The 23,823-nt window shown below is 42.4% G+C and overlaps 1 long non-coding RNA gene across 3 annotated transcripts in view; it reads right to left on the reverse strand.

Annotated features, from left to right (window-relative positions):
* Positions 1-23,823, reverse strand: part of LOC136884230 (uncharacterized) — a 222,298-nt gene that overhangs the window by 53,773 nt on the left and 144,702 nt on the right. For all 3 annotated transcript variants that reach the window (XR_010861317.2, XR_010861318.2, XR_010861316.2), the window contains one exon: positions 18,272-18,512. This is a non-coding gene — a long non-coding RNA (uncharacterized lncRNA). The remainder of the gene's footprint in view (positions 1-18,271; positions 18,513-23,823) is intronic.

Consider the following 23,823-nt stretch of genomic DNA (forward strand, 5'->3'; position numbering starts at 1 on the left):
ACGTCAAGCAAATAATATTATTACACTCCTTTAGGGAACCTAAATTATTTGTCCTGAATGAGTAAATTTATAATACTAATATAATGGGTCCGTTAATGGACTGTATAAATTTTCAGGCTAACTCATTCCTGTTGCCAGCATTTCACCCCAGTGTGCTAATTTGGGCTACCTACGAAGACGCATGGCTAGTGCATACCGTGGAGACCACTGTCCAATAATGGACCCAATATTATAAACATACTCCTTCAGCACAAATAATTTAGGATCCCTATACTCTGCATGGCTTTACTTCTAAATTGGTGTTTTGACTGATTTTGGCTCTGCCTGGTGGTTATGCGCTGAAACAGACATCCAGCCAATCCCAAGCTGCCATTCATATCGACATATCTCGAAGCCTAACTGCCGATTCTAAATTTACATTCACCACGTGGTTAACGTAACTCGCTCAACATGTATGTTATTCGGTACAGTTTGCGATCTTATGCATTTTTCTTCAGTAATGTGTGTTTTTCATGCGAGTCTATCTTTCTAGTATAGTACAGTATAGTGTAATTAGCATAGCATAATTTAGTACAATAGAGGTTTAACAGTTCAGTGTATAAGAATATAGCTGTAGTTTTATTTATGCCCGTGTGTTGGTTAGTGTACTTTGTGCATATTTAGCATGTCTCAGTGAATTTTGGAAAATACAAGTGGCAAGAAAGTGACTCAGATCAGTGGAGTGTTCCCTTTGTAGGCCATAACCTTCCTGTGCTAGCCATTAGCGGTGAGTGATGTGTTATTTCCTCATTCTCTCTTATTAATATATTCTCTTTTTAATGTCGGATGTTTCTAGAAAGTGTTGTTTTGTGAATTTGTTTTCAATCCAGACTCATTAGCTTTTTTGAGTACGGTATTACATTTTGCGAGGGCAGTTTACCACGGTCGTATTGCATCAGCTGTTCTCGCTGCGGTAGCGCGCTGGCAACAGAGGCAAGGCGCTGCTCATTTTTGTTTTGCGAAATGTCAACTTAGAAGTAAAGCCGTGCGGAGCACAAGGGGTGTGGCACGGGACTGCTAGCGGCTAATCCTCTCTAATATTAGGCCTAGCAAGTCAGTTGGAGAGTAACTGCAATTGCTTTCAACACTTATACGAGCCTCGGATGGAAACAAAGAACTCTGAGTAGACAAGAGCACGCCAGGTATGATGGCTGATGATAGGCCAGGCCTTGCGATTGTGCAACAACGCCAGAGAAAACATACTCGAACAGGAACAATAAATGTACTCAGTTTGACTGGAAAATGTGAAGAGTTAGTTAACATTATGGAGAGAAGGAACATATCAATCCTACGACTGAGTAAAACTAAATGGAAAGGTAAAGGGAAGAAAGAGTTAGATGGCATTGCAGAGATCCAGTACATCAATGAGGATTATAAACGCACAGCTCACCCTGGGAAAGAGAAGTCGACACGGGTTGCAGTCAAGATGAAAAAACAAGTTTCTCAAAGACCTAGAAGAGACCATCAGTGAAGAAAGGGCAATCATCATCAGGGACCTCAACGCACAGCTCAGGAGAGGCAGGAATGGCTATGAGGTGATGGGACCATATGACCATTGGAAAAGGAATTCAGAAGGGGAACATCTCCTAGAGTCCTGTATAAGAAACTGTTTGGTAGAAAAAAACAGTTTGTTCAACAAAAGGGTCAGTCACAAAATTACCTGTTACAGCTGGGATGGAAAGAGTAAGACGGTCATTGACTATGTCATTACAAATAAAGAAAGAAGTAGACTTGTGAGCGACGTCAAGGTGATTTGATTTTTCTTGCTTTTTTTTTTCTTCACATTTTTCAAACAATTTGTTTTACACTGCACAGACACAGATAAGTCTTATGGTGAAGATGGGATAGGAAAGGCCTAAGAGTGGGAAGGAAGCGGCCATGGCCTTATGGTACAACCCCAGCATTTGCGGGGTGTGAAAATAGGAAACCATGGAAAACAGTCTTCAGGGCTGCCGACAGTATGGCTCGAACCCACTATCTCCGGAATGCAAGCTCATAGCTGCGCGCCCCTAACCGCACAGCCAACTCGCCCGATACATCAAGGTGATTCCAAGTGAGAATCTCAATAGCAACTATCAACTATTAGTAGCAGATCTGAAAGACATTAATGCCCCAAAAATAACAACCTGGAAAAACCTAAGATTAAGATGTGGGAACTACAACAGATTGGAAGGAGGACCGACTATCAGGACCGTATAAGAGGACAACTGCCTACAGAAGAAGTGGAGAGTGGTGAGTTGAGTGGACAAGATTTTAAAAAAACACCTTGATAAAAGAAGCAATAGAGGTTTGCAGTAAGACAAATATGAGAGTAAGGGAAAAAGAGACACCCTGGTGGAACGAACTAGTAAGATCCTCAAGAAAGGAAAGGAACATAGCACAAAAAGAACGAGGTACAATGGCACCTCGATTCTCCATTTTTGGAGGGACCATGGAAAAACCGTACAACACAGGAAAATGGAAAATCTGGGAACGAATGAACCATCAACAATTTGGCTAAACAACACAAAAATGAAATTATAAGATTATAAGTATACATAACACCCCTGAACCAAACCAGACAACAGCCCCAAAGGACCTTCCGCCTACCAAGCGACCGCTGCTCAGTCCAAATGCCTGCAGATTGCGACGTGCGGCATGGTCAGTGTGACGAATCCAAACTCCATCTTCTCCGCTGTAGATTCCGTTGAGTTCTTTGCTCGTAACTCTGAGCTGGGAGACTTACCAGATGACACGCACCAAGTCTGTATGCTCTGGGACTCAAATACGCAGGGGCGCCACCCGCTCGGCAGGGCTGCCTCTGATGAGGGTCCCTACCTGCTACCTCCTCAGTTCATTAACACAGAAAATTATCTTCACCTAATTAAAGTAAAGTACTTGTTTCCAGCCCAAGTCAAGGCTTGGAAGTGGAGGCCTTGCCCACACATGCTAGAAAGGCATCCATGGTTCCTCCACATGGGCGAGGTGAAGTGGGGCTGCTGGTAACTGAGGTGAAGGCTCACTACGGGGTGCTGGAACCAACACATCACTTTGTTCTACGTAGCCTGGATGAGCCGTGGGTTGGGAAAAGGGCGATCCAAACCTAGGGGGAAAGTCATGGCTGTGAACTCAGTCATGATGATGCCAAGTGGAGACCACATGAGTAGGCCTACTGAAGGGAAAACAAACCTGGCTAGGTTTGGGCCAGGGGCAGACCGCTGGATGGACGTGGCCTCTGTTACGGAGAGCCTGAGTTGCGGTAGGACAATGTCTGGCTGCATGCCTCACCATGGATGGTGAAAACGCTCAGCACCCTAAAAGGGGAAAAAACCCTATGATCGATTGAAATATGGATGCCTATAAAGAACCAATTTCAAAAATTTCGATATTAGGGGAAGGCAAGGAAGCTCCAGTAGAGCAGATCCGGGAGCAAGCCCAAGATTAAAAAAATGGAGACAGAAGTCCCAACTGGACAGGTTGTCACCAACTCAAAACAAGAAATGGCAACAGAAGCTCCAGTAGAGCAGACTGGTGTCAGAATCAATCAGCACGATAATAAACTCCTAACACAAGAGTGGAGAGTACTGAATGCCACTTCAATCGATAAGACAGGAAGGACAGTCATTTTAGCCCTTGGTGAAAGAGACTTTGAAGAGCTAAAAAAGCTGTAAGGTTAAGCTCGGACTTGGGCAGATCAAGTTTCAAATCATCAGGAGAAAAACGAAACCCAATGTTGATAAAGATGGAGCTGAAGGTCCTTCAGGACAATCTCCATTATAAAAAAGCAGATGTGGCCAATTTCGCCAGGAAGTTCAAGTCCGAGGCTGTTGACGTGGCCCTTATTCAAGAGTCATGGGTAGTCAAGGGCAGAGTAGCAGGACTGGCGGAATCTGGAGGTAAGCTGATGTACGATACATCGGAAATACCCAGAACATGTCTTCTTATGAACAGGAAATTAAAATGTCTTATGTTGCAGGAACACTAATCTCGGCCATGGTTAAGTCCGTGAACAAACTTGGAAATTGGGAGGGACCCAGAGAAATAACCATAGGCTCTGCATATCTCCCATATGACTCAACTAATCTGCCCCCATCAGAAGAAGTTGAGAACCTAATTTGCAACGCAAAGAGGAAAGGCGAACACCTAGTCCTTGGAGCAGACGCAAATTCACACCACACGGCATGGGGCAGGACGAACTGCAATACAAGAGGTGAGTCTTTATTAGAGTTTATTATTGGATGAGTTGACGATACTGAACTTAGGAAACAAGCCTATATTTATAAATAAAAATCTTAGGGAGGTAATGGACATTACACTAAGCACTACGCGTATTGCAAACTTTGTTAAAGACTGGAAAGTGCTGGCAGACCACCAGCACATCCAATTTGCAATAGATGCGAGACTATGTGGGACTGAGATGTACAGAGACCTAAAAAGAACTAACTGGGATAGATACAGAAGTTCTACGGAAGGCTGTACAAAAAATTCCAACTAACGGGGTTAGGATGTTTTATAGAATATCATCTAGAAATAGTATGTGGGACATATATCATAGGAAACTCACCGAGTATAACCTAGATATACGGAAAGAAAAAAGAAAAGCTTGGAGACTGTTCTGTGAGAAAGTGGAATCACACACTGAAACAGCAAGTCTCCAGAAGGTTCTGAAAGCAACCCATATAAATCAAGTGGGGGCACTGGAAAAACCAGATGGGTCATTTACTCAGGCAGAGAGGGACACACTGCAGATACTAATGGCGTGTCATTTTCCTGAGGCTGAGGAGATGACAGAGCTTCGGTCTCTGTTCCAACCGCTTCTTCTAAGAGCAGACTGGAACTGTGCCAACATAATAATAAAACATAACCATATAAAATGGGCAATCGAGAAGTTTCATCCTATAAAGGATCCAGGGCCAGATAAGATGCTTCCAATACTCCTGAAGTAAGTACGGGAGATACTCGTCAATGCCCTGACGGACCTTTTCAGAACTAGTCTAGTCTTAGGGTACGATGTTACCAGCTGACTACAGGCAACCGTTTCGTAGGCTCCCAAAATCTCTCGCGCCGCTTACAGGGACTCATTTTGCAAGTAAATGTACGGCTAAGGAGAATGGACGTACACATTGTTACGAAAAGTGGTGGTGCAGGGACAGCATGTTCTACTGCAGCGAGTGTCCAGGACAGCCAGGCTTGTGCCTTGAAAAATGTTTCGTGGAATTCCACAAGACAGAAATAACTGACCGCAAACAATGTCATGTCTCCCTGTGTTTGTTGTAGCACACTGTATTGTACAGCTTATGGAGTAATGTAAGTATACAATGTTCACACAGCAATAGTAAGATTCTACTGCACAGTATTTTTGTGTGAAATGTTCAAAAACTTATTTTTTTGTTGTAAAGAAGTTCTGCAATCGAACAAAACATTTTCCTCGTTCCACTTCATTACTAGTCATGACGCACATGCTGAGTCAAACGGCACCGAAGGCGAAAAGATCGCCGGTAGTGCCGCTGACGCAGCGTGGCTCGTATGCACATAAATAATATTGAAATAATTAAAATAATAATCTAAAATGCACAAGGGTACAGAAATGAACTCCTTTAAACAAAAAAAGTAATACGGTACCTCGGTAATGGTTGCCGATATCCGAGCGGCCGCGAACGTGATAACAGATAAATTTTTGTAATGATAAATGTTAGTAAAGAGCCGAATAACACTGAATATCCAATAAAAATTCATGAAAATACACCTTTCTTTGCATTATATTACCGTCGAATTGTAATATATATGAAAGAAAAAAAAAGACAAAAACGAAACAAGCGGGACTCGATCCAGTGAACCAGCGACTACGGAGCTTGAACGCTAACCACTTGACCACCGCCGATTCGTGCTCACGATCGCAACGCAACGGTACATATTCGACGCGAAAACTTCTCTGCGATTTTCTCGAGAACGGTTATTTTCTTACTAGGTGCTTTATGTCGCACAAATACAGATAGGTCTTATGGCGACGAAGCGACAGGAAAGGGCTAGGAGTGGAAAGGAAGCAGCCTTGGCCTTAAGGTACAGTCCCAGCATTTGCCTTGTGTGAAAATGGGAAACCACGAAAAATAAAAAAACATCCTCAGGGCTGCCGACAGTGGGGTTCTCCCGAATACTGGCCGCACTTAAGCGACTGCAACTATCGTACTCGGTTTCTCGAGAACGCCTTAGTAGTGCAACTTACTATTTTCACATTGTCTTGTCCTAAATATGTACAATGTTTGAAGATGCTCCGTGATCCGAACGTCGTGGCCTCCCCGTGTAAGATTATTGCACCTGTATTCAGTCTGTGCTGCTTAATTTGCGTCTATATTTCCTCCGCTTGTAGTGTTTTGTGGATAATGCAAAGTATATTAGTTTCATATTAAATCCAATTTTAGACGGTATTCTTAATTGGTTACCCCCCCCCATGGTCGGTTTTCGCCTCGGACTCAGCGGGGGATCCCACCTCTACCGCCTCAAGGGCAGTGTCCTGGTCGGGGGATACATCTGGGGAGGATGACCAGTGCCTCGCCCAGGCGCCCTCGCCTGCTATGTTGAACAGGAGCCTTGCAGGGGGATTTGCCTGGAGGAGAAGAAAATCTGCTTCCAGGATGGCTGAGGTGGGAATCGAACCCACTTCTACTCAGATGACCTCCCGAGACTGAGTGGACCCCGTTCCAGCCCTCGTACCACTCTTTCAAATTTCGTGGCAGAGCCGGGAATCGAACCCGGACCTCCGGAGTTGGGAGCTAATCACACTAACCACTACACCACAGTGGCATGTTTTAGAATATTTAAGGAACTGAATACTTGTTTACAGATATTTGTACCACACATGTCACGAAAACTGTCTGATGCATGGCAGTTCTTTGGAATTACTGATGATAAAAAATCAGCAAAATGCAAATTTTGCTGCCGCATTTACGCGACGGGTGGTGGCATATGAAATGTGTGGGATCATATGAAGAGACACCACAAGGATGAAATGAGTAGGTCGGAGAAAACATCAGTTATGTTGTGAGAAAAGGGCAATGAATTTACGTTGTAATACCAATTACCGAGTTTAAACGTGCCGCTACAGTACATTCACTCTGTACAACCGGCCGATGACGTCACAACTGCTCCGCTCCGTCCGCAACACTAGGACTGGAGTGGAGAAGGAATTGAATGACGGTGTTAAACAAAGGGAGCGGGGTGCGAGTGGCAGACGAATCGAGTGAGTTGTGAATGATATGAAGTGTTTGAACTACCAGTTCATAAAAATTGAGTGGTTAGTTCACACTTCATAGGAGTGAACGACTCATTCACGAGTTACCGGTCACTCTTTGTTCGCGGACGGCCAGTATTCAATAAATTGTTAATAATACAGAGGGAAAATGTTACCTGACGTGCAATAAATTAACAAACAATGATTGCACATGTCGTGTCTTCGGGATACCAATTATTTAAAGTACTTAATGTAGGTTTAAAAATAAAATGACTTACCTAATATTATACAAGTACAACCTTGGGAAGTGGAATTGGAGGTAAGGCTTTTTGCGGATGACGTTATTCTCTATAGAGTGATAAATAAGTTACAAGATTGTGAGCAACTGCAACGTGACCTCTAAAATGTGAGATGGACAGCAGGCAATCAATGGTATGTTGATAAACGGGTTTAAAAGTCAGGTTGTGAGTTTCACAAATAGGAAAAGTCCTCTCAGTTTTAATTACAGCGTTGATGGGGTGAAAATTCCTTTTGGCGATCATTGTAAATACCTAGGTGTTAATATAAGAAAAGACCTTCATTGGGGTAATCACATAAATATGATTGTAAATAAAGGGTACAGATCTCTGCACATTGGTTATGAGGGTGTTTAGGGGATGTAGTAAGGATGTAAAGGAGAGGGCATGTAAGTCTCTGGTAAGACCCCAACTAGAGTATGGTTCCAGTGTATGGGACCCTCACCAGGATTACCTGATTCAAGAACTGGAAAAAATCCAAAGAAAAGCAGCTCGATTTGTTCTGGGTAATTGCAACATTTTTGTAACTCTACTCTTTTGTCGTTTATAAAAGTAGGAAAGATCACAATATTAAGATAAAGTTAGAATTCAAGAGGACTAATTGGGGCAAATATTTGTTTAAAGGAAGGGGAGTTAGGCATTGGAGTAACTTACCAAATGAGATGTTCAAGAAATTTCCAATGTCTTTGCAATTATTTAAGAAAAGGCTTGGGAAACAAGATAGGGAATCTGCCACCTGGACGACTGCACTAAATGCAGATTAGTAGTGATTGATTAGTTACGCAGTTATACACCTACATTACAAGGTGTGCACCACAAAAAACCGGTGAACGGTTAAAGATGTAGGTACGCAAATTTTTTTTCACTTTCAGTAATGATACCAAGGGGCTAATAATCTGACTTACAGTACTGTTTTATGGCGTTAATATTTTCTGAGATCATGGTACTAACTTCGCTTTTTTAAACGCAACCTAACACACTATTTTGTACACAGCCCTAAATCAGCACCGTGATTATTTTGAAAATGACAGATCGATAGCTGCAGTCGCTTAAATGAGGCCAGTATCCAGTATTCGTGAGATGATAGGTTCGAACCCCACTGTCGGCAGCCCTGAAAATGGTTTTCCGTGGTTTCCCATTTTCACATCAGGCAAATGCTGGGGCTGTACCTTAATTAAGGCCACGGCCGCTTACTTCCCACTCCTAGCCCTTCCCTGTCCCATCGTCGCCATAAGACCTATCTGTGTCGGTACGACGTAAAGCAACTAGCAAAAAAAAAATTGAAAATGGGACAAGTACTTCGAAACGTGCGTCATTTGCTAGCTGAGAACTGCCCTGTTCGATTCGCGCTCCATATGAATCATTAGCTGTTGACATACGGTACGGAGTTGCTAGATAGGCATTCTCTCTACTGTGCTCAGAAGTACACTATGATCAAATTCATGATTTGACACCTTTAATATCGCCGTAGGTAACAGGTAAATGAAAAACGGATACAGACCTTGAACTACAGCAGATAACATAGCCCTGTGAACGTGATCCAAGTACACAACTTAAACGATATTTTGTCACATATCAGCTACTTCCGTGCCAGCGTAACTGATATATCGGTGACAAAGTAGCTTTGCTAACGTCCAACGCGAATGTCAAGAAATGTCAAAAGGCAAAGCCTGATTGATCATCTAGAGCAGGGCCATCCAAACAGCGCTCCCCGAGCGCTAGCGCTCTGGCCGCGCTCCAAGCCAGTGCTCCGAGCTCTTTGGGGAAGGTAGTGCTGGGAGAAGCTTGGCTGGCTGAGCGAGCTGTCTGCCCGCCGCGCCGAAGAGAGCAGTCGATCTATCAGTCTTAGTCTAGTCTACAATGACTCTATACATATAGTGTAGTGTCACTGTAGTCTAGTCCAATGCGCTTTGTTAACAGCGTGTAACTAATTAACTAAATCAGTTTCGCAGTTGTCATGGCTGAACATCATACAAAAAAAAAAAAAAGTGGTGAAACATCAGCTTTCAAAACAGAATGTGAAATTTCATTTTTCTGTACAGCTTATAAAGGGCATGCCAAATTTTTACTCTGCCACCGAGATTTAATGTGTTTTAAAAAAGCACAATTTGGAACGGCACTACAGTGCCAACCACAGGGATGATTACGGTGATTTGACAGACGCCAGTCGCCAATCGAAGTTGGAAGAATTGAAAGAAAATTTCAAGCAGCACTGTTCTGTAAATATTATTGTTTTAATTTTTAAATGCTTGTTTACAAACGGGAATGAAGAAATGATTGAATTATCTGAAAAATACTAAAATCGTGACTTGCCGTATTTTTGTCTGACAGATGATTGAGGAGAGTGAGGTTGGTGGACCCATTTTACGAACAAGCTAAATGTTCACTGCGAGTTGCCAAAGCTGGGAAACCCTTCACGGAAGGGAATGTAATCAAGGAGTGCCTAATGGATGCGGCGGCATGTATTTGTCCTATGGAGATAGTTGAGAAATTTGATAAAAATCTCTCTTTCTCCACAAACTTTGGCTCACAGAATAGACGACATGTCCGTTGATATGGAACAGCAATTAATGGAGAAGGCAGCAAATTTTGTATCATTTTCCATCGCCCTCGACGAATCAACCAACATTGCGGACAAAGCTCAGCTCGTTATTTTAATTGGAGGGGTGGATGACGATCTTGGGGTTACCGAGGATTTCCTAGACTTGGTGGCTCTCAAAGACACCATTATCGGTTTCGATATTTTCCAAGCAGTGGAGGGTGTTTTTGAGTCAATGGGATTACAATGGGAGCGGTTGACGAGTGTAACGACGGATGGAGCTCCTGCTTTATGTGGTCTACGCACGGGGTTCCTCAGCTATGTAAAATTCAACATGGCTGAGAGCGGTAGTACCCTAATGGCGGCGATCCAGTGCTTTATACACCAGGAAGCAATCTGTGCAAAAGTCGCCAAGCTTAAAAACATAATGGGAACAGTTGTGCGAATGGTAAATTTTATTCGCTTCCATGAACTCACGCACCGTCAATTCAAAGAGTACAGTACTTGGCGAATTGGCCGTGCGGTTAGGGGCACGCAGCTGTGAGCTCGCAGTCGCGAGACAATGGGTTCGAACCCCACTGTCGGCAGCCCTGAAGATGGTTTTTTGTGGTTTCCCCTTTTCACACCGAGCAAATGCTGGGTTGTACCTTAATTATACCTTAATTAAGGCCACGGCCGCTTCCATCCCATTCCTGGGCCTTTCTTGTCCCATCGTCGCCATAAGACCTATCTCTGTCGGTGCGACGTAAAGCAAGTAACAAAAGAAAACAAATCAGAGTTCTTGGATGACATCGAAGCGGAGTATCCGGATATCCCGTACCATGCAGAAGTAAGATGGCTGAGCCACGCGAAGTACATCGAGCTTTTTGCTTGCGGAATGCAATAGATACCTTTTATGACATGAAAGGGTGGCCCGAAGTTCTTTTGCGTGATCCTAAGTGGGTAGCGGACTTGGCCCCTTTAAGTGACTTTACTGCTCATCTGAATACTTTGAACACTTCGCTTCAGAGCAACAAGCACATTATCGTCGCCATAAGACCTATCTGTGTCGGTGCGACGTAAAGCCCCTAGCAAAAAAAAAAAAAAACAAGCACATTATCTCCGATTTGGTGGGGAAAAAATCAAGCGTTCAAAAGAAAATTGATTTTGTGCGTGCAAGGAACACAGGACATTTTTCATTGCTTGAAACAGTGAAATACGGTGTCGACTTTGATGAGTATTTGCAGGTAATTCGCCAATTACAAAAAGAGTTTGAAAAGATATTTTCAGAATACAGAACTCCAAGCGGTGTTAGATGTATTTGTTCGACCATTTTCTCTTAGTGCAGACAGTGCTCCACAGCTATTTCAATTAGAGTTGCTTAAACTGCAGTGCAATGTTCGTATTAAAGACCGCTTTCTAATGTCACGAAGTTTAGAAGAATTTTGCAGCGGCTTTCCGCAAGAAGAATACCCCTTTTTGTATAAACATGCATGTAAAGTTCTGTCAATGTTCGGCTCAACGTACATTTTTGAGTGTTCCTTTCGGTTCTTAAGTTTACCAAAAGTAAACATCGTGCAACGATAAGCGTTACGTTAAAGTCTCACATCAGTGTTCTGACGTTTATGTAAAAATGATTGTGGTGTCCAGTGGACACAATTGACTTCTATGATACCGTTGACGTATCAGATTGCTTCAGAATTTTCCTGAATAAATAGGAATCTTTTAAACAGACCTTTCATTCCAGTAGATAGATTAGAATTACTGAACCCTACCTTTTCCTCAGCAAGTGACGAAGAACCCGATACGACCCAAGAGACAGATCTCATGAACTTTGCTGTTAGGTAAGAAAGGTAGGTATCCCTCAATATGGACCAAAGGGTTCAGTTATATATATAAACACATGCAACCTACTTTTTAGTTTTCACTATTATGTGTGCTTACTTGGCAGTAAATATAAGTGAATCCCTCCCGGTTGATGTATGTGACAGCCCTCTGACGATCGGGACAAGTAATTCTGACATGTATGTAGTCATAGTGACCTATAATTCCATGGAAATTATGCCATGTATAATGCAATGTATCGGTTGCCAACAATTCTATTCAAGTTTACAGTTACCGGACTGTCCCTTTGTCAGTCACAAGAAACAAGCTTCTTGAAAAGCGAAATCTTATTTTAAGCTCTACCTCCTCGTACATTTCAAATGAATTGCTGGGATTTTGCAGCAGCTGACCCACAGAGAAGCTGTCGGACTAACCTTTCTTCCCGGAATCGTCTCAACATCGGTTTTAGACAGTGTCTAAGTGATAAATAACATTTCTGCAATGCGGCAGCCATACTTAGGCATTGTTTAACCGTAGACATCGTCTAAACATCGTTTCTGTAATCGGCCCATTCTATTTACCACCCTAATATAGTACCTCACCTTGGGATGTATTCTGTAGGTCTAGGCAGACCGTCAAACTCACGCGACGTTCAAAGTGTGACGTGCGCGCCACGGCGTGTCTTTCTCGTCAGCCGTGGTTTATGGCCGTGGAATGGAATTAATGAAACCCCCTTCTAGCGGCGAGGATGGGAATTGTGCCAGCTGCTGAGGTGTGTTGCACTCCTGAGGCAATGATTAATGAAATGAAATGATATTGGAGTGTGTTGCTGGAGTGAAAGATGACAGGGAAAACAGGAGTACCCGGAGAAATACCTGTCCTGCCTCCGCTCTGTCCAGCACCAATCTCACACAGTGTGACCGGGAGTTAAACCAGGGAAGCCAGAGGTGAGAGGCGGCACGCTGCCACCTGAGCCACGGAGGTTCCCAAGAAAAATATATATACAGTGGCTCAAAAAAGTATTGGTCTGCCCACAGCCGTGGTATGAACGGAACTCTATGGTACAAATAATGGTGCATATAATGGAATTATACATATGCAGATATGTAAGACAGTCAAATACATCAGTAGGTTGAATATAGAGTCAAGGATATTCACGCTGTTTGCAAAAGGATCAGTAATACAACGGCGTGCGTCATTACACGCCAAACAAGTATTGGTCTAGTACACAATATCATCGTGATATTGTGCTGTCTGCTGCAACTGGCTCATTGTGTCTGACACGATGGAAGGTAATATTCAGCACTGTTTCTGTGTTCAGCTTGCAATGGGAAGGAAAATGAAAGAAACAGCCTTGGAAGAAAAGAGGATTGTAGTGCGACTATTTCAGGAAGGTAAATCTTTCAAGGTTATAAGTGAAATTATTGGAAGAACTGTTACAACTGTTAAAAATATTGTGTACAGGTACAAACAAAGACAATAGAAAATAGACAAAGAAGTGGCCGTCCCCCAAAGTTATCAGTAGAAGACAAACGGCAACTTGTGCGTAAAGTGGCCCAAAATCCTCAGCTAAGTGCTCCGAAGATAGCAGCTGCGTTACAACAAGATGTAGGAGTGCAAGTGTCATCTGGAACCATCCGAAATGTGCTACACGAAAGAGGATATGCCGGCAGAAGTGCCCTTAGAAAGCCGTACACCAGTAAGGCTAACAGAAAGAAGAGACTTGCGTACGCTAAAGAGCACAGAAATGACAGCTATGAGGATTGGAAGACAGTCGTTTTTACTGACGAGAGTAAATTTACCCTCTTCAGGTCAGACAGACGAGTGACTGTGTGGAGGAAGACGAATTCTGAACTTGAAGAGAAGAACCTGACAGCTACTGTGAAACATAATGAAGTCTATTTGATACCTTCCAGTGTCTCCAGGTCTCGTCCATCTGTACAGCCGTCGTTTGTGGTGTTTGAACCAAGTATTATCACAACTAATTTGTGATTAGTGCAGAATTCAACCAGCCGACTTCCTCTTTCGTTCCTTTGCCTCAATCCGAATTCTCTCCTACTGCATTACCTTCTTTTCCTTGGCCTACCACTGCATTCCAGTCTCCAATCACAATTAGATTTTCGTTACCTTTTACATATTGTATTAAATCTTCTATCTCTTCATATATTCTTTCAATTTCTTCATCATCCGCTCTCCTAATAGGCACATAAACCTGCACTATTGTAGTGGGCATTGGTTTGGTGTCTATCTTTACAACAATAATCCTTTCACTATGCTGGTCATAGTAGCTTACCTGCTGTCCTATTATTAAACCAACTCCTGCATGTCCCCTGTTTGATTCTGTGGTGATAATTCTGTAGTCTCCTGACTAAAAATCCTGCTCTTCCTGCTAGCGTACTTCACTTATACCAACTACATCCAACTTTAATCTAACCATCTTTCCTTGTAAATTCTCTAACCTACCACAATTATTCGAACTTCTATCATTCCATGCTCTGACTCAAAAAATGTTAGTAACTATCTACATGGTGTCGCCCCCTTTCATGTAGTTTCCACCCGGAGATCAAAACAGGGGACTATTTTACCTCCGGAATATTTTACCTGGGAGTAGGCCATCATCAGTAAATCCTTCATACAGAGAGAGCTGCATGTCCTTGAGTGATAGTTATGGCTGTAGTTTCCAGATGCTTTCAGCTGTATCAAAATAGCTAAGCCGTGTTGGGTATTATTACAAGGCCTTATCAATCATATAGACTGCCGCCCTTGTAACTTGTGAAAGGCTGCTAACCCCCTTTCGATGAAACGTTCGTTAGTCTGGTCTCTCAACAGATAACCATCCGATATGGTTGCACCTGTGGCTCAGCTAGCTGCTTCATTGGGACGCACAAGCCTCCCCACCCCGCTAAGGTCACATGGTTCGCATTGAGGATCCTACACTTATGTTCAATATTATTCGAGAGAAAACAAAATTACACTGTGTCCACACGTACATCATCGTTATACAAAGTAAAGCACCCAAAATAAAATGATTTCCTAAAATTTGTAAGCAACTAACACATGCAACTCGTTACAAGTACATAAGTTTACATTTTACGTTGAATTTGTTAAAATGTAAACTTGTGATAATCATGGTCATGACAACTACTAAACGTATAGGGAAGACTAATACAGAAATATAATTACCATAAAATGTATACATTTCTCAGGTAGTAGAAGTTTCACAGTACAAGTAGTCTGTTCGACATTTGATACCTTCAGAAGGTTTCCTTTGCGTAGAACACTTCAAAAGATGACGTACCAAAAATAAAGTGTTAAACAATAGAGTACGCCCCTCGTATTATTATAACCATCAGCCTAACAAGTTTGATGCAATTCCTTTATTTATGCCGTATTCAGATTATAATGATGCCTTGCATAGGCTGAGAACTGACAAGTTTTTAATTATTCTATTACAGACGTAGAAACAGTAACCCGTAAATCATGGTTTAACAGGAGATGCAACAACCAAGGTAAAAGCCTCCCTTGGCCAGATAATGCGCTATTAGGTACTGATGGCATTAGGGAGTGGACTGTAGCAGACTGGGAAGATGACACTTGGTTGGATTGCTCGCCATACACCGTTGAAAAAATATCCAGGACTTACTCCATATTCCAAGTGGTATGTTTCTGATGATAGTGTAATGAGGAATTTTATTGATAATTCAATATTAAAACTCATAAATGCACAGAAACAGAGGTAAAACGATAATAAAGAGTAACCGTGTTATCGAGAACGACAATAATATAATTTCAATAGCAATCAAAATGACCGCATCAGCGGTTCCAGGCATACAATATATTCCGGCGGTTCTAGTATTAATGAACTACCCTTCTTTGTAAGTTTTTTTGTTTTTGCAATATTAAAAACCAAGATGAAGCCAGCTTCGGTTGTCAAATCTGCTTCCTTGGTAAAAATTGACATAACCCTACTCTGACCATGAAGTTCTTCCTTTAGTGATTTCAGTTTGGTTTTCCTTAACTGCGAGCCAACAGGAAAATCTTGTTGAAACCGCCGTGGTTAGTGTAATGATGGCGTTTTAGATTACTGGTCTTGAACTGTGACAAAGTTATTTGACAGAAAAGACACATTGGCTTACCCTTTCTTTCTACAAAAACGAATTCTTCCTCGCATTCGGTATTAAAAGCTCGATTCTCGTCTTCATATTTACGGTTCTTAGACAGCATCGCAGCTGTTCGGACACCAGGCCACAACTGTACTCAAACTGCACGCAACAACTGCACACAGAAAAGTATTGGCACTCACTACTGCCTATACGCGAACGCGACTGGCTTCACCTCATGACACTGACTCACTGACACACTCTGCCGCGCAAAGTACTATCTAACAGAAGGCGCCGGAACTATCTTCACCTCCCATGTCTTACCACTGATGTACAGCGCTAATAACGTTAAGCCGCACATCGCTGCTACTGACTGCCGCCGGCCGCGAGATGTCGTTAGATTCCATTAACTTTATCATTTAATTTTACTGTAAGGTTGGTGTCAAAGAGCCGCACAAGACTGACTCAAGAGCCGTATGCGGCTCGCGAGCCTTGTGTCCAGCACCACTATAAGCCATGATCAATTAATTCTACATAATGCCAAACAGATGGCACAACATGCCAGAGATCGAATCAGCAATCAAAAGTGAACCGGGAAAATTAAAAAAAATTCTCGTGCACCATCTATAGACGGGCGTAGCATTGGTGGACCAGCCGCGTCAGCCCGTCCATAGGTGGGTGTAGCACTCATCGCGTTAATTGTTTTGCTTGAAGGAATGGGGAAGATAAAATGCATTGCCTTAGAATTTCATACCGTGGAGACTACTACTTCCCATTCACACAGAATTTTCATATTTCTTCCTCTCTACCTGCCATTATCATCAGATCATCTGCAAACATTACTGCTGTAAAAGCAAGCCATATAATTTCATCTCTCCTCATCCTTGACCCCATATAAGGACACAGGACGAAGGAGTACACGTACATAGATACACACACACACACACGTTTCCATGCTGACTTATGCAACAGAGACTGGATAATGGAGGAAATAAATAAAAGTAGGATAACGGCCTGCAAGATGCAGAAACTTAGGTGTAGGATTGGAATGGCAAGATTCGACGAGGAACCCATAACAGCTGAATAGAAAGATCAAGATTATTGATATGGTCACGAGTGGAGAATGAAAGAGGAAAGATGGCTGAGAGGGATGTTTGATATGAGAATGAAAAGAAGGAGACCTAAGGTAAAGCCAAGAGACAGATGGCTGCAAAGCTTTAAGGACTTCAACAGAAAAAGTTAGAAGAGAACTGAATGTGGTATAATCCCAGTGGGGCACACACGGTATTTCTAACTTATAATAACATATTAAGTGATGTGTTCATTACGCCTGCCAGAGACCAACCTGCCTGCCCCTAGTAGTATATTTACTTTCATAACCTGATGTAACGGTCCAGGCGCCATTATCCATTGCTTCTGCCAAGGATCACGAGCATTGGCCGAGATATCGAAGATTAAGACATTCCCACCAATGAAGAGATAAAGATTTCGTTACTAACCACTGCAGAAGAAAAAAGGATGAAGAGGCCCGCAAAGTTTGAAAGTGTCATGGCATCGGACCATAACCTTACACTTTCTCCTCCGTTAATCTCGGGGCTTATGGCGAGAAAGAAAAAAAAGGTCATTTAGTAGCTGTAACGTATTTTTGCACACCTTGGCCAATCTGTCATGAGAACAGTGGCCCCTTCCGGCCCACATCACTTTCGAGAGGCTTTTTGCTATCGCCGCGGCACATACTGTGCGCACGGTAAGGAAAAAACAAAAATGAAAAGTCAGCCATATAAAACGAACAGTTGGCAGCAGTGCTATTCTACTTACTTCAGTCCTACTAGTGGAAACCAAGTGTTAAAAAACACTCACTTTGCATGCGCCAGTGTTACTAACATTGCGGGACAAACTCTATAGTTATGCCCTGAATGGGGACAGACAGAAGGTGGTGGAGAGGCTTATGTTCCAAATAGACCTGGTCAATACTGGAAACAAGTCAAGATGAGGATAAAATTTAATACAGGTCGTTCATAAAGTTCTGCAATGGATACTCTGCAGCTGAAAAAACAAAGTGCAATATATTAATGAATGAACGTAGGTTTTCGTGGTTCAATGTGGATAGTATGGTCGTGACTTCCATATTCCTTCAAAGAATCTCTTTGCACACTGTCGGAGGCATGCCCTAATGAAGGCCAATGTAATTTGGTGGAAAGCTCAGCTTTGTTAAATATATACAAGTGGTTTTAATCCAGATAGCATATTTATTATTTATTTTTAAACTGCAATATATTTTACTTACCACCCTCAGCTTGCCAAGACTCATGAGTCACACTGCGCTGTTTCATCTGCACACCAAATCACTACACGAGTCACACTAGTCTCCACCGTTCTCTAGCTGTGTGCCCTCTTGCTCCCTGCTTCTCCTCCAGCTGTTCACGGGTCATGTTGTTCTGCCAAGTCTGCAATAGTTCACAGTCGATAGCTTCTATCTGGACCAGGGTTCCTTGAGTTTGGACTTGGCCACCTTCCATTGCTACGATCTGTATTGTAAAAATTAAGGTGAAGAAATCATTGCTCTGCACCAAAATTGAGTACATTATCGAGTTATACATAGAAAGATAGAACCAAGAAAAGGACCTCTTCACACTATGATAGGCTAGAGTGAGACAAGATAGAAATAGGAAGAAAATGTGGAAGGAAAAGGACAGTCTGCACATCTTCATAAACTGTCAAGTGTTTAAAGAAGCCCCTTTTCTTTCAATATAGTTAAACATCATTAAGATGTTTCCGCAGGGTACAAGGATAGAGAACATGTTAAGCGAGAAAACAGGCGTGAAAAAGATGAGAGAACAAAGATGAAAACACAACAGTGTCTTCAAAGGTGGGTAAAACACAAGACAAGTGAAAAAATGAATGAAATGGTGTACGGCTTTTAGTGCCGGCAGTGTCCGAGGACAAGTTCGGCTCGCCAGATGCAGGTCTTTTTATATGACTCCCGTAGGTGACCTGCGCGTCGTGATGAGGATTAAAAGATAAAAGGCGACACATACACCCAGCCCCAGTGTCGGCGAAATTAACAATTATGGTTACAATTCCGGACCATGCCGGGAAACGAACCCAGGACCCCTGTGACCAAAGGCCAGCACACTAACCACTTAGCCATGGAGCCGGACAAGACAACAAAGAGAAAAGCTCATCGCTAGAGCCGCTGACGCAGCGTGGCTCGTATGCACATAAATAATATTTAAATAATTCAAATAATAACCTAAAATGCACAAGGACATAGAAATGAACTCCATTAAACAAAAAAAAAAGTACTACGGTACCTCGGCAATGGTTGCCGACATCCGAGCGGCTGCGAACGTGATGAGATAAATTTTTTGTAATGATAAATATTAGTAAAGAGCAGAATAACATTGAAAATCCAATAAAAGTTCATGAAAATACACCTTTTTTTGCATTATATTACCGTCGAATTGTAATATATATGAAAGAAAAAAACAAAAGAAAAACGAAACAAGCGGGCGTCGATCCAGTGAACCAGCGACTACGGAGCTTGAACGTTAACTACTTGACAACCGCCGTTTCGTGCTCACGATCGCAACGCAACGGTACATATTCCACGCGAAAACTTCTCTACGATTCTCTCGAGAACGGTTTTTTTCTTCCTAGGTGCACAGATAGGTCTTATGGCGACGAAGCGACAGCAAAGGGCTAGGAGTGGGAAGGAAGCAGCCGTGGTCTTAAGGTACAGCCCCAGCATTTGCCTTGTGTGAAAATTGTAAACCACGGAAAAATCATCCTCAGGGCTGCCGACAGTGGGGTTCTCTCGAATACTGGCCGTACTTAAAGCGACTGCACTATCGTGCTAGTACAACTTACTATTTTCACATTATATTGTCCTAATGGACTACTAAATGTTTACAATGTTTGAAGATGCTCCGTGATCCGAACCTCGTGGCCTCCCCGTGTAAGATTATTGCACGTGTATTCAGTCTGTGCTACTTAATTTGAGTCTAGATTTCCTCCGCTTGTTGTGTTTTGTAGATAATGCAAAGTATATTAGTTTGATATTTAATCCAATTGTATACGGTATTATTCTTTATCTGGTTCCCCCCCCCCCCCGGGTTGGTTATCCCCTCGGACTCAGCCGTGGATCCCACCACTACCGCCTCTAGGGCGGGGGATAAATCGGGGGAGGATGACCAGTACCTCGCCCAGGCGGCCTCATCTGCTATGTTGAACAGGAGCCTTGCAGGGGGATGGGAAGATTGGAACGGATAGACAAGCGGCCGTGGCCTTAAGTTAGGTACCATCCCGGCATTTGCCTGGAGAAGTGGGAAACCAAGGAAATCCACTTCCAGGAAGGCTGAGGTGGGAATCGAACCCACCTCTACTCAGTTGACCCCCCGAGGCTGAGTGGACCCCGTTCCAGCCCTCGTACCACTTTATCAAATTTCCTGGCAGAGCCGGGAATCGAACCCGAGCCTCCGGGGGTGGCAGCTAATCGCACTAACCACTACCCCACAGAGGCATGTTTAAGAATATTTAAGGAACAGTACTTGTTTACAGACATTTCTACCACAAATGTCACGAAAACTGTCTGATGCATGGCAGTTCCTTGAAATTACTGATGAAAAAAATAAGCTAAATGCAAATTTTGCTGCCGTATTTACGCGACGGTTGGCGGCATATGAAATGTGTGGGATCATATCAAGAGGCACCACAAGGATGAAATGAGTAGGTCTGCTTCTACAGCAGAAAACATCAGTTATGTTGTGAGAAAAGGGCAATGAATTTACGTTGTCATACCAATTACGTGCTTAAACGTGCCGCTACAGTAGTCTACATTCACTCTGTACAATCGGTTGATGACGTAACAACTGCCCCGTCCGCAAAGCTAGGACTGAAGGAGGAATTAAATGACGCTGTTAATTAAGCGGGAGGGGGGGAGCGAGTGAGCTAGTGGCAGACGAATCGAATGAGTTGTGTATGATATGAAGTGTTTGAACTACCAGTTCATAGAAATTGAGTAGTTCACACTTCATAGGAGTGAATTCACGAGTTACCGTACCCATCACAATCGCTCTAAGTTCGCGGACGGCCAATATTGAAATACTTCTAGTTGATACGATGACAATGATGGGTAGTATTCGGCACATTAGAAGTGGGAAAAATAATATTCACCTTTATAACTTTAAATTGTAAATAATACATAGGGAAAACGAGAACCTGACGTGCAATAAATTAACAAACTGAATGATTACCAATGTGTCTTCGGGATAGCAATTATTTACAGTACTTAATGTAGGTTAAAAAATAATGACTTTTACCTAATATTATACAAGTACTACCTTCATTGGGGTAATCACATACACAGGATTGTAAATAAAGGGTCCAGATCTCCGCATTGGGTTATGAGGGTAATTAGGAGCTGTAATAAGAACATAAAGGAGAGGGCATGTAAGTCTCTAGTAAGACCCCAACTAGAGTACGGGACCCTCACCAGAATTACTTGATTCGAGAACTGGAAAAAATCCAAAGAAAAGCTGCTAGACTTAGTGGTATGTTCCGAGCTGTCACTGGAGAGATGGGGTGGAATGACAGTTGATAAGTTTGAGTGGTGCCACTGACATCACGAAGGCAGTGGTGGTGCTTTTGAAAGGAAGAAAGATCACAATATGAAGATAAACTTGGAATTCAAGAGGACAAATTGGGGCAAATATTTGTTTAAAGGAAGGGGAGTTAGGCTTTGGAGTAACTTACAAAATAAGATGTACAATAAATTTCCAATATCTTTGCAATTATTTAAGAAAATGCTTGGAAAACAACAGATAGGGAATCTGCCATCTGGACGACAGCACTAAATGCAGATTAGTAGTGATTGATTAGTTACGCACAGTTTTACACCTACATTACAAGGTGCGCACCACAAATAACCCGTGAACAGTTAAAGATATAGGCAATTTTTTTCACTTTCGGTAAATGCTACCAAGGGGCTAATAATCTGACTTGCAGTACTGTTTCATGGCGTTAATATTTTCTGAGATCATGGTACTAACTTTGCTTTTTTAAACGGTACCTAACACACTATTTTGTACACACAGCCCTAAATCAGCACCGTGATTATTTTGAAAATGGGACGAGTATTTCGAAACGTGCGTCATTTGCTAGCTGAGAACTGCCCTGTTCGATTCGCGCTCCGTATGAATCATTAGCTGTTGACATACGGTACGGAGTTGCTAGATAGGCATTCTCTCTACTGTGCTCAGAAGTACACTATGATCAAATGCATGATTTGACACCTTTAATATCGCCGTAGGTAACAGGTAAATGAAAAACGGATATAGACCTTGAACTACAGCACATAACATAGCCCTGTGAACGTGATCCAAGTAAACGATATTTTGTCACATATCAGCTACTTCCGTGCCAGCGTAACTGATATATCGGTGACAAAGTAGCCGGCTGCGGTTTATCGACCATCTTAGTTACAGACCTCGAAACTTACTACCTATAACAAAAGAAGACTGAACGAGCTATTTCATTAAACACTCCCGCATATACTAACCACATTCCAGGAGAAATCTGACCCAGAAACGCTCTTTTCAATAGACATGTATTAAACTGTCTCCAATATATTTTCAAAATCCATCGATATGAACACTAACTTCCAACGCGAATGTTAAGAAATGTCAAAAGGCAAAGCCTGATTGATCATCTAGAGTGAGACCTATCCTGTTAAACTTTTTAAGTATTGTATGGAAACTGCACGTTTTTAGCTTCGAAAATAAAACATAACAGTTTTCAACTACAGATTATGAAGAGCCCGCAGATTTATTTAATACACTTTCGGCACAACGAGCAATAAATCGAACCTGGATGGGGCCATAAATGTAGAAGAACATTTTGCAATTGATGTACCGGTAATTAAAACATGTGTAATAAAGGGCAACTGTATCAAAATGAGGGATGGTTTACAGTTTAAAGATACTTTATCTGTAGTTAATGATGTAGGAGCAGCTGACAGCACAAGTCCCAAGATTGCAAAGACAGTTCGAGGTAGTTTTGCTGACTAATTCGAAAATGTAGGAGCTTTCAAAAATGTGATTGAGATGCATTAACTTCAAAACAGGAAGGGGCTGTCAATACTTGATATGCCCCATTTTTGTTGTACGCTCCTCTGAAGAGACGAAAAATATGCCTTGTGTATCTAAAAAATATTACAATAAAGGAATGATCGAACTTACCACATTCAGCTATCAATAATAATTCTCGCTCATTGTGGAATTTAAAAAGATGTTCAAGGTGGCACGTACCCGTTTGCCTGTGTGAAGTGGCAGACTGTTAAACAGAGTGGCATAGAAGCTCGTGGAAAGCGATGCCCTGACCTTGTATTCACTGTGCGAACGAGCAGAATGTACGAACTATTGGACATGCCAGAATAACCGAATACAATATTCACACCAGTTCTATCCCTCCCGACAGTTCCTATAACACTAGCAGCAAGCTGACTGACGAGCAACTGCCGCAAGTGTTGGCCTTGGACCCAGCCAGGGGTAGCTGGGGAAAACCGACATGATGGCGGAAGGGGAAGTTTGTACTCGCTGGCCACAACTGCTCTGTACAGTGCTACAACAAATGTGTTCTCCACTGGCCTAATAATATTAGTCTGCATTTTTTTTCTCAGCTAATTTCAGATTTTCCGGAAATAAGTTGATTGTAGAAACAACTTTCACTGTTTTCTGCTGACTGTAGATGAGTTATTGAGCATTATAGAGATGTGCTCGAGCTGCTCGAACAGATGACGTCAGAGTTCGAAAAAGTTCCAGATTTGCTCGAACTTTAGGG

This window comes from Anabrus simplex, chromosome 12 (assembly GCF_040414725.1).
Source record: "Anabrus simplex isolate iqAnaSimp1 chromosome 12, ASM4041472v1, whole genome shotgun sequence".
NCBI lineage: Eukaryota > Metazoa > Arthropoda > Insecta > Orthoptera > Tettigoniidae > Anabrus > Anabrus simplex.